The following is an 11,004-nucleotide window of genomic DNA, read 5'->3' on the forward strand; positions in this document are numbered from 1 at the left end:
TTCATTTAAGTCTGGTCACCTGTTTGGCTTGGGTTCACCTCTTTTACTGTGTCTGGTGTGGGATATAGGGAGGAGTGTGTGTCATTGTTTTACTTGGAGAGAGAAACACCCACCTCTCAAAGAGCTTTGCTTGTTCACTTCATCATGTAAGGAGGTGCAGATCCCACCTGCCCCTCCATGGACACACCTCCAGGCTCTGATACCAGGTTGAAGATGGAACTGCCTGGATCTGCCCAGAGTTGTGAAGACAAGAGACTGACTCCCCCAACCCCCCACCAACTGCCTCACCTCAGGCACAGGACACATCCATGCCTTCAAATCTGATGGGCCTTTCTAGTCTCCTTGGGTGGCCCAAGTGCCAGAGGGTTTGACACATTCCCTGGGGTCAGACTGTCCTTTGTTTTTATGGGCAGGGCTCTGGACCTAGAAACACCTGTCTTGAACCTTGGGCTTACAATTAGCTAACCTCTGACTTGTGGAGGTTGTCATTTGGAAAAGGGGTCTGTTGGGAGTTCCCACTGTGGCAAGGCAGAAACGAATCCGACTAGTGTCCATGAGGATGCAGGTTCCATCCCTGGCCCCACTCAGTGGGTTAAAGGATTCGGCATTGCTCTGAGCTGTGGTGTAGGCCAGCAGCCATCACTCCATTTAGGGTTAGGGTTGGGAACTTCCATATGCTGCAGGTGTGGCCCTAAAAAACAAACCAAACAAGGCGCTCAGGAACCAAGAGGCGGGGAGGTGAGGAGTCTCACGCTTGGGGAAGTGGCGGCCGAGGTGAGTGCTCTGGGCGCCTGTGAGAAGGGAAGGCCCCGGCTGCTGGGCAGTCCTTGTGCTAAAGGGGAGGGGGGAGGACATCCAGCTGGCAGGGGTCCGAGGCCAGCACATCCTGCTGAGCCGCCGTGGGAACGGCTGTTGGTGGGAGGAAACGCAGCCTTTGTTTTCTCAGAGGCAGGACTCTGGACTCGTACAGGTTCCGGGCCGCCGGCCTCCACGCGGTCCGTCGTCTAGTGTGAAAGGGGCGGATGCTCATGAACAGAGCTCAGAGCTGCGGCACTAATTCTGGGGGCGGCTGGAGAAGCCCTGGGTCTCTTCCTCAAGACGTCTCCCCAAACCTCACTTTCCATCTGAGCCTTTTTTTTTTTTTTTCCTGGCCTCTACCTCTGTATCGCAAGGAGCCGACTTGAAGGCAGGTCTTTCGAATGAAAGCAGATTTATTTAAAGACTCAAGAAGCAGTGGGTGGGGAGGCAGAGGGTTTTGAATGTCCGGGGATCGGGTAGGCTGCATGTGGGAGACTGAGAAGGACACAGTGTCTGTGGTACTTCACTGTGCTGGGTGGCTGAGGAGCAGTGAAATCAAGCGGCCAGGGCCCAAGGAGAGGGTAGCTGCAGGGGCTGCTGAGGGAACCAGGAGGAAGGGCTGAGAGATGGGGTCAGAGCAGATGGTCACCAGGCCGCACAGAGCCCTGGCGGAGACTCTCTGCCGCTGCCTGGCAGCACATTCAGGCTCAGAGCCCAAGTGGAAGAAGGAATGTGGGTGCACTCAGCACAGGCTCATCGATTTGGGGGTGGCTGGGGTGCCTCTAATTCTCTGTCCCAAATGGCCTCACCTCAGGGAGGGGTCATGGCTGTGTCTTCAGCATCTGATGGGCATTTCCAGCCTGCCTGGGTGGCCCAGGGGCCAGAGAGTTTGACAGGTTCTCTGGGGATGGATTGCTTTTGGTTTCTCAGAGGCAGGACCCTGGACAGGAAATTCTCTTGAATCTTGGCCTCGCAACTGCCAAGCCCCGCCCCCCACCCAGGTCACTGTCATGCGGCAAAGGGGCTGATGGTCAGGAATGGAGCGCCTAACAGTGGTGCTGGCTCCTCTGGGCAACTGTGCAAATCGCTAGGCTTTGTGCTTCAAGACCCTCCCCCAAATTCCCTCTCTCTTTCCTTTGGGGCCTCGTTTTCCTGTCCCCAAGCCCTGTTTCAGGGAGCAGACTTAAAGGTGGTTCTCGGGAATTAAAGTAGGGTAATTAAAAGGATCTTAATGCATTAAGGTGGGGTGGGGGTGTGTGTGCTGGGAGTCTTTGAGAGAATTGCCCCTCTCTCTGGGCACTTCACTTGGCTTAGAAGGTGAGGAGGAATTCAATCAGGCTGGCAGCTGCCCAAGGCCAGGAGAGCCCTGGGGGGCTGCTGAGGGAAACAGGAGGAAAGGCTGAGAGTCAGTGGTAGAGGAGACAGGCTCCAGAAGGGGCCAGAGCACAGACAAAGCCCATCTGAAGCCCCCTGGCTTCACCTCCAGGCGATGAGGTGGTGCCAAGAGGGGTTAGTGGGAGCCCCAGGATGTGTTAAGATGGCTCACAGGGCAACACTGACTCTTTGGCACAAATAGACTCACATCAGGTTGAAGAAAGATGTGTGTTTTCTGCATCTGATGGGTAGGTCCATCCGGCTCTGGCTGCCCAGGCGCCAGAGAGGTGGACGTGTTCTCTGGGGTTGGTTTGTTTCTGTTTCTCCAGGGGCAAGGACACTGGACCCACAATATCTGTTTGAATCTTGTCCTTGCAATTACCAAGCCTGCAGCCTCTGTAAAGGCATCACGTGTCCAAAGGGGCTGGTGGTCATGAATGGAGCTTGTGAAAGTGGTGCTATTTTGAGGGGCAGACAGGAATCCCTGTGCTTTATTGTACAGGAGTTCTCCCTGAATTCTTTCTTCCCCTTCCATCTGAATCTCTATATCCTGTCTGCAATCGTTGTTTCAAGGAGCACAACTAAGAGAAGATCTTGAGAGTGAAGGCAGCTGGGACTTATTTAAAGAAGGCTCTTGGTACCCAATGGTGGGGATACAGAGGTTTATGTGTTGGGGTGGGGTAAGTTGGGGTGAGCACTCAGGGAGGCTGTGAGAGGGAAATGCTCCAGTATCTAGATATTCGTGTGGCTCAACAGCTGAGGAGAAATGAAATCGAGCAGCCCAGGCCCAAGGTCAGTGTGAAATCAAGCTGCCCAGGCCCAAGGCCCAGGTAGCTTCTAGGGTGGCTGAGAAACAGGTGGAAGGGCTGAGAGATGGTGTTAGACTGAAGGTCACCAAGCTGAACCCCAGCTCAGGCAGAGCCCCTGTGCAGATGCCTGCCTGAGACTCCAGGCTCAGAGCTGCAGTTGAAGGACTGTGGGACACTCAGAACATGCTCATAGGTTTGGGGCTGGAAACAGGGAGCCTCGACAGCTCTGGCCAAATGGACTCACCTCAGGGAAAGGACACAACTGTGCCCTCAGCATCTGGTGGGCATGTCAGCAAGATCGGGGCCCCAGGGCTAGAGTGTGACACGCTCCCTGGGTCAGCTGGCCCTGTTTCTCCAGAGGCAGACCTTTGCATCCAGAAACAACAGTGTTAAAGATTGGACATTGACATTTTAAGCACTGGTCTTGGGCACAGACTGGTGTGACTGTCCTCTTCCTCTTCCTCTCAGCAAACTGAACACACAAGAGGAGAGGGTGTGATGTCAGCCTGGTTTCAGAAGCCTGAACATTCGAGATTCAAACCAGGTATTTGCTTGTCCCCTCAGAGAGTCTGTCAAATTTCTGGTCATTTATCAGAGAAACACACTGAATTTGAACCAAAGATGTGAGAGCAGAATTATGCCAATATCCTGAGGTGAAAGTAATTGGCCAGATGATAAGAGGCGCCCTGTAACCCCATCTCAGCCTCAAGCACTTCCATGGGGTCTCATCATACAATGGGCAACCATGTATTTCAGCCTGAAGGAGAGGAGGGTCTCCAGGGTTCTCTAGAGCCCTTTGACCAGAATGTGCTGCTCTAATAGCAACTCTGAACCCTGACAGCCTCCAACAGCAGAAGTCTTCTCTGCAGTGTCCGGGGGCACTGCCAGTGTGATTTCCTTCCTCTTCTCCCTTTCAGTGCACAGATGTACACTATGGGCTGGGGTATGACAATCTCAGAGCCAGAACTCACCCCACACCCTGAAATCAATGACACCATTTGTAAGTCATGTGAGCAGCCCCTGATCAGTCAGTACCCTTCAACCCTGGGACCCAGCATGAAACCAAGGACCATCCAGCCTTTGTAAAAGTTACCTGGTTTTAGGTAACCTCCCTGCAGCAGGTGTCTGGCCAAGGAGGGAGAGGATCAGGTGGGAGGGAAGGAAAAGCTTGAGGAGATCTCTGGAGAGAAAGAGCACAGGTATGAGCACAGTCTGCACCTGAAACCACTGTACTGACATGGCGCCTTCACAACCAGAAGGCCACCTTTCTGGAAGTACAATTCCACAGGGACCAGCCTGATTCTAGCAAGTTGTAGGGCCAAAATCCAAGCCAGGTATTTCTGGGTCCGGAGTTGTGCCTCCAAACCTCCAAGCGGACTCAGACCCGAGTTAGCCTGTCAAATTCTCTAGCCATTGGGCCACTGGACCAAGGACCCATCTCCAATCTTGCCTGGGGGCCTGAAGGTGAAGTCAAGGTGATGCAGGGGGTGGGCACTCTGGTGCTATGGTGCATCTGGTGGCCATCACTCTAACAATCTCAGGCCTCCCTCTGCCTCTCACAGCAGAAGCCTGGGCCCCTTGCCAGCCTGATTTCCTAAGTCCTCTTGCTCACAGTGCATTGAAAGGCATGATGGGGTGGACTATCTCAGAGGCAGCCAGGGCCCTCACCCCAACTGAGACCACCCCACTCCCTGAAATCAGACACCTTGGTAAATTAATGGAACCAGGTGGCCTCCATCAGCACCCTGAAGCCCTGCACCTGGCTTGAGATCCAGGACCTCCCAGGCATCATTCACATTCCCTGAATTGAGGTAGGTTCCTTGACAGAGTCTCCCACAGAGGAGGAAGAGGCTCAGGAGGAAGAAGGAGGTGGATCTCTCTAGAGAGAAAGGCACAGGGAGGAGGTGAGACCTGCCCCCACAGCACCACCACATTAATGCGCTGCATTCCTGACAAAAGCCCAGCTTTCCAGAAGCCAAATATCATGCCACGCTGATTAACAACTCTGCATGCCCAAGATTTAAGGCAGGGGTTTCTGGGTCCAGTGATATGCTTCAAACTAGCAAAGGGCACTCAGGCCCGAGGCCACCTGTCAAACTCTCCCACCATTGGGCCACCTGATCATGCACAGATTGAACTTGAAATATGGTGGCCAAACCTTAATCCTCCTCTGAGCTGAGGTACATTGTGTTGCAGCATAGGAGGCACCAAGTACCCAAGTACAAATGTCTAACAGCAAGTCTCAGCCCTTCGTCTGCCTCCCACAGAGGAACCCTGCTCTGCCCGGGCCTGGGGCAGCTGTCAGGTGACTTTCTTACTGCTTTCCCTCTCAGCACACTCAAATGCATGATGGGTGGGGAGAGACTGTCTCATTGTCAGCCAGGCCCCTCACCCCACCCACATTTATTCACTCCCTAAAATCAGCAACCCTCCTATTTAAGTCAGGCCAGTGCACTTTGAATGAGCAGCCTACTTATCCAGGACTCACCTTGGAACACTAAACAACCCAGCCGTGATTCACCTTACATGGATGGAGAGAGCTTCCTTCAAATGGGTGTCATGCAGAGGTGGAAGTGGCTCAGGGGCAGTGTAAATATGAAGGTTGTGGGCATCTCTGGAGAAAAAGAGCCCAGCCATGAGCATAGCCCACCCACCCCCAAAATACAACAGCACAGACACACCCCATTCATCACTGAAGCCCAGCGTTTCAGAAGACAAACTCCCCACCAGGCTGATTCTAGAAAACTGAACATCCACCATTGAAGCCAGGTGTTTCTGGGTCCAGAGTTCTGCTTGCAAACAAGAAAAGGACACACAGACCAGAGAGCATATCAAACTCCCTAAAGTTGGGGCCACCCAACCAAATAGGAATTGATTAGATATTTAATGGCAGAAATGTGTCCCCTCCCTGAATTGAGGCAAATGGGGCCACAATGTCAGAGGCACCATGCAAACCAACACCAGGCTCTGGGCCCCTCCTTGAGGTTCCATGCATCCCTCTTCCATCCCCTTCTGAGCCTGGAGATACAAACAGGGAGCTGCAAAGAGGCTATGAGGGGCTCTGGTGCCCTCTGGTGGACATGTGCTCTAACAGCGACTCTCAGCCTTTCCTCTGCCTCCCACAGCAAAACTCTGGTCTGCACTGACCTGTGGCACAGGCCAACAAGATGTCTTACTCCTCTTCCTCTCAGGCACACTGAAATCCACTCTTGCGGTGGGAGTAGGATTCTTCACTGTCACCCTGGATACTCAACCTTCACGACACAAGCCCACACCCTGAAATCAAAGACCCAGCTCTGTAATCACTTCAGCCAGCTCTGAATCAATCAGCACCCTTAAGCCCTGGGATCCAGATAGAAGCCAAGGGCCACCCAGGCTTGATTCATCTTACCTTGTTGCAGGAGCTTCCTTGGAACAGGTGTCTGGCAGAGGAGGAAGAGTCTCAGGTGGGAGGGAAAAAATAGATCTCTAGAGAGAAAGAGCACAGCCTGCCTCCCCAAAAGCACCAGGATGACAAAGTACATTCATGACCAGAATGCCACTTTTCTAGAAGCCCAACTCCATGTGTGCCAGCCAGGTTCTGGCAAACTGTACAGCTGTAATTCTAGCCAGGTTATTCTGGGTCCAGATTTATGCATCCAACCAAGCAGGGGACTCAGACCCCAGACAGCTTGTTATATGTCCTAGCCATTGGGGCACCAGACCATGTAGGAATTGAATTGGAGATGAGATGACAGAACTAAGACCAATCTCCTGAGCTGAGGCCCATTGTCCAGAGACTTGAAGGTGCCCAGAAACCCAGCTCCAGATCTGGGCCCTTCTTTGTCTTCCACTAACCCATCTCCAACCATATATTTGAGTTTGAAAGTGCAGTCCTGGAGATGCAGAAGGGATTCTGCTAGTGCTCGGGTGCCACCTGGTGGGCTGGCAGCTCTTCCTCTCCATACCACAGAGGAACCCTGCTCTGCCCTGGGGCTCTTGCTAATGTGATTTTCATGCCCGCATCCCTCTAGACCCCCTCAGATGCACTACATATGATGGAGTGACAATCTCACAGTCAGCCAGGCTAGTCACCAAACGCAACTTTATCCAACTCCCTGAAAGAAGCAACCCTCCTATTTAAGTTAGGACAGTAAGCCTTTCATCAGCAGCCTTCCTCCCCAGCCATGACTCACCTTACATGGATTTAGACAGGTTCCTTCAAATGGGTGTCCCACAGAGGCTGAAGCAGCTCAGCTACAGAAGGAAGACAGAGGCTTTGGGGGAACCCTGGAGAGAAAGAATCAAAACATAAGCACAGATCACACCCTGAAAGTGTAGACATATGACCTTAACACCCTGAAACTCAGGTTTCTAGACATCAAACACCCTGCCAGGCTGATTTGAAAACTGCATGTCCAGGATTCAAGCCAAGTTTCTCTGGGTCCAGCCTCCAAAAAAGAAAAGGACCCTTAGACCCCGGAGAGCCAGTCAAATTCACTCATACTCTGGCTGCCTAACTGACAGGAATTGAATTAGATACGTGATCGCAAAATTCCATTCCCTCACTGAATGGAGTCCCATTGGGCCGCAGTGTCAGAGCACCATGAAAACAAACCCCAGGCTCTGGGCACCTCCTTGGGATTCCATGGGTCCCTTTCCAATCCAATCTGAGCCTCCAGATGCAGAGAGATGCAGCGGGCTCTGCTGGTGCTCTGTCGCCCTCTGGAGGACATGTTCTCTAACAGCAACTCTCAGACTTTCCTCTGTGTCCCACAGCAAATGTCTCTGTGTGCCCTGGCCCGGGGCAATTGCCAGCATGATATTCTTCCTCCTCTCCCTGTCAGGTGCAATGTCACAGTCAGCCAAGACCCTCACCCAACACACCACCAACCCACACCCTGAAATCTACTCCATTTTGTAAGTCATGAGAACAGGCTCCACATTGACCAGCACCCTTTAGCCCTTTGATCCAGTGTGAAGCCAGGGATGACCCAGATTTATATACATTACCCAGTTTCAGGTCAGTTCCATGCACCAGGAGACTCCAAGGGGAGGAAGAGACTCGGATGTGAGGGAAGAAGTTTGAGGAGACCTGGAGAGAGAAAGAGCATGGGTATGAGTGCAGCCTGCCCCCTAAAAGCACTGGGTTGACACAGTACACTCACAACCAGAAGGCCAGCTTTGTAGAAGCTCAACTCTATGTGGACCAGCCTGACATGAGCAAACTTGATAGCCAAAATTCATGCCAGGTAATTCTGGGTCCAGCGTTTGGCCTTCAAACAATCAAAGGGGACTCAAATTTGAGAAAGCCTGTCAAACTCTCTAGGCATTGGGCTACCAGATGGTGAGGGAATTTACCTGAGATGTGATGGCATTACTCCATCCCCTCTTCTGAGAGGAGGGACATTTCCCAGAGACTTGGAAATGCCCTATAACCAGGCCTCAGCTCCGGGCACCACATTGGGCTTCCATCAACCTATCTCCAACATATATTTGAGTCTTAAGGGGCAGCCAGGGAGCTGTGGAGACTCAGGTGAGGGGAGAGGGAGTTTACACTGGTGCTCTGTCACCATCTGGTGGACATGTGCTCTAATCACAATTCCCAGCCCTTCTGCCTCCTCAGCAGAACCCTGCTCTGCTCTGGCCTGGCACACCTTCCAGCAAGACTTTTTATTCCTCTCACTCTCTGCCTACTGAAACACATGACAAGTGGGTTATGACTGTCTCAAGGGCATCAGGGCAATTACCCACAGGTGTGACACAACCCCACTCCTTGAAATCAGCCCCCCCAATTGAAATCAAGTGAGCAGTTTTTGACTCAGTCAGTAACTGTCAACTTTGGACCCAACTTGAAATCAAGATCACCCAACCTTTTTCACATTACCTGGATTTGGGTGGGTTCCTTGTCACTGGATTCAGTAGAGGCTAACATGGGAGGGAAGGAGGGGGTTGTGGAGATCTCTGGAGAGAAAAGGCACAGACACCAGCACTGTATATCCCAAGATAACTGCCATTTGGATCAGCTGGTCATATTCATAACCTGAAGTCCACTTTTCCAGAAGTCAAGCTGCACTCCATCGTGATTCTAGAAAACTGCACACCCAAGCCTCAAACCAGGTACCTGTGGATCCAGAGATCTGCCTCCAGACAGTCAGAGGGCACTCAGAACCCAGGCCAGTCTACCAAAGTCTCTAGCCTTTGGTCCAACTGACCAGGAAGGAATTACCATAGATATGATGGCAGAATTATTTCCCCACTCTCAGAAGAGGACAAATGGGCCAGAGTTTCAGGGGCAAAATGTACCAAAATAGAAGGCTCTGGGGCACCTCCTTGTGGTGCCAGGGGCACATCTCCAACCTTGCCCCTGAGACTGAGGTGAGGTCTATAAGCTCAGGGGGAGGGGCTCTGCTGGTGCCCTGCCCCCATCTGGTGATAATCTGCTCTAACAGCAACTCCCAGGCCTTCCCCAGCAGAATCCAGGTCTGCACTTGCCTGAGTAGATTCCAACCTGATTTCCTGATTTCTCTCCCTTGCAATGCACTGAAATGCATGATGTGCAGGCATAGGACTATCTCAAAGTTGGCCAGAGTACTCACCCCAACTGAGACCATCCCACTCCCTAAATCAGACACCCTACTTGGTAAATCAACAGAGCTGGCTGGCCTAAATCAGCACCCCTCAGCCCTGCACCCACCTTGAGATCCAGAATCCCAGGCTTCATTCACTTGATCTGGATTAAGGTAGGTTTCTTGGCACAAGGGTCCCCCAAAGAGGCGTAGGTGGCTCAGGTGGAGTGGGAAAGAGGAGGATGTAGAGATCCCTAGAGTGAAAGGGCATAGGGACAGGCTAAGACCTGCCCCTAGTATACAAATGCATTGATATGCTGCATTCATAACAAAAGGCCTCAGTTTCTAGAAACCAAATTTCACAGCATCCTGATTCCAAAACACTTCATGTTTTGGAATTTCTGGGATTTCTGGGTCCAGTGTTGTACTTCAAACAAGCAATGGGCACTCAGGCCCCAGGGAGCCTGACAAACTCTCTAGACATTGGGCCACATGATTGTCCAGAGATTGAACCCGAGATGGGGTGAAAGAAACTTAGTCCTTCTCTGAGTTGAGGCACACTGGGCCACGGTGTCCACTGAACCATGTACCCAAAGGAAAATATCTGAACGTATTGGGCCTCCACCAATCACTTTCCACTCTGAATCTGAGCCTGTCGATGCAGCCATGGAGCTGTGGAGAGGACATGGTTGGGTGGGGCAGGAACTGTGCTCTCACTCTGGCACCATCTGCTGGGCAGGGGCCCTAACACCAAATCTTGGTGCTTCCTCCAACTCCCACAGAAGAACCCTGCTCTACACTCGCCTGGAGCACTTGCAAGTGAGATTTATTTATTTTCTTTCTTTTCTTTCTTTTCTTTTCTTTCTTTTCTTTCTTTTCTTTCTTTTCTTTCTTTTCTTTCTTTTCTTTCTTTTCTTTCTTTCTTTCTTTCTTTCTTTCTTTCTTTCTTTCTTTCTTTCTTTCTTTCTTTCTTTCTTTCTTTCTTTCTCTCTCTCTCTCTCTCTCTCTCTCTCTCTCGCTCTTTCTCCCTTTCTCTTTCTTTCTCTATTTTTCTTTCTTTCTCTCTCTCTTTCTCTCTTCCTTTCTTCCTTCCATCCTTTCTTCCTTCCATCCTTTCTTCCTTTCTTTCTTCCTTTCTTCTCTTTCTCTTTCTTTCCTTGTTTCTTTCTTTTCTTCCTTCCTTCCTTCCTACCTTTCTACCTTTCTCTCCTCTTCCTTCCCTTTCTTGCTGTCTTCCAGCTCCGGCAGCCAGGGAGTATACATCCCAATCGGAGATGGACAGCATAGTCTTTGTCCCTTCTTTTAGGGCGCTGGACTGCTCAAATTTTATTGGCATAAGTGGTTAATTATATAGACAGTATTTCACTACAAATTACTTCATAGTGTTAAAAGTATATTGGTTAACTATTAGGCCTTTTTTTTGATCACATGGTACAGCAGCAATATGTCATGTTTTAAAATCTTTAATCTAACTA

At 51.2% G+C, this 11,004-nt stretch overlaps 1 long non-coding RNA gene across 4 annotated transcripts; it reads right to left on the reverse strand.

Moving 5' to 3' along the window:
• Positions 1–1,131: 1,131 nt before the first annotated feature.
• Positions 1,132–10,414, reverse strand: LOC110257976. 4 transcript variants are annotated; one of them, XR_002340947.1, is made up of 8 exons: positions 9,658–10,414; positions 8,848–8,924; positions 7,974–8,055; positions 7,157–7,250; positions 6,129–6,449; positions 5,470–5,595; positions 4,075–4,161; positions 1,132–3,960 (listed from the first exon to the last, which is right to left on the reverse strand). It is a non-coding gene; the product is annotated as an uncharacterized LOC110257976 (long non-coding RNA). The 4 variants fall into 4 exon arrangements; XR_002340948.1 differs by lacking the exons at positions 7,974–8,055; positions 8,848–8,924; positions 9,658–10,414 and having other exon boundaries at positions 6,129–6,257; positions 6,373–6,449; positions 7,157–7,477; XR_002340946.1 differs by lacking the exons at positions 7,974–8,055; positions 8,848–8,924; positions 9,658–10,414 and having other exon boundaries at positions 1,132–3,347; positions 7,157–7,477.
• Between the last annotated feature and the right edge of the window lie 590 nt (positions 10,415–11,004).

This window comes from Sus scrofa (genome assembly GCF_000003025.6).
Source record: "Sus scrofa isolate TJ Tabasco breed Duroc chromosome Y unlocalized genomic scaffold, Sscrofa11.1 Y_unloc_scaf9, whole genome shotgun sequence".
NCBI classification, from domain to species: Eukaryota; Metazoa; Chordata; class Mammalia; order Artiodactyla; family Suidae; genus Sus; species Sus scrofa.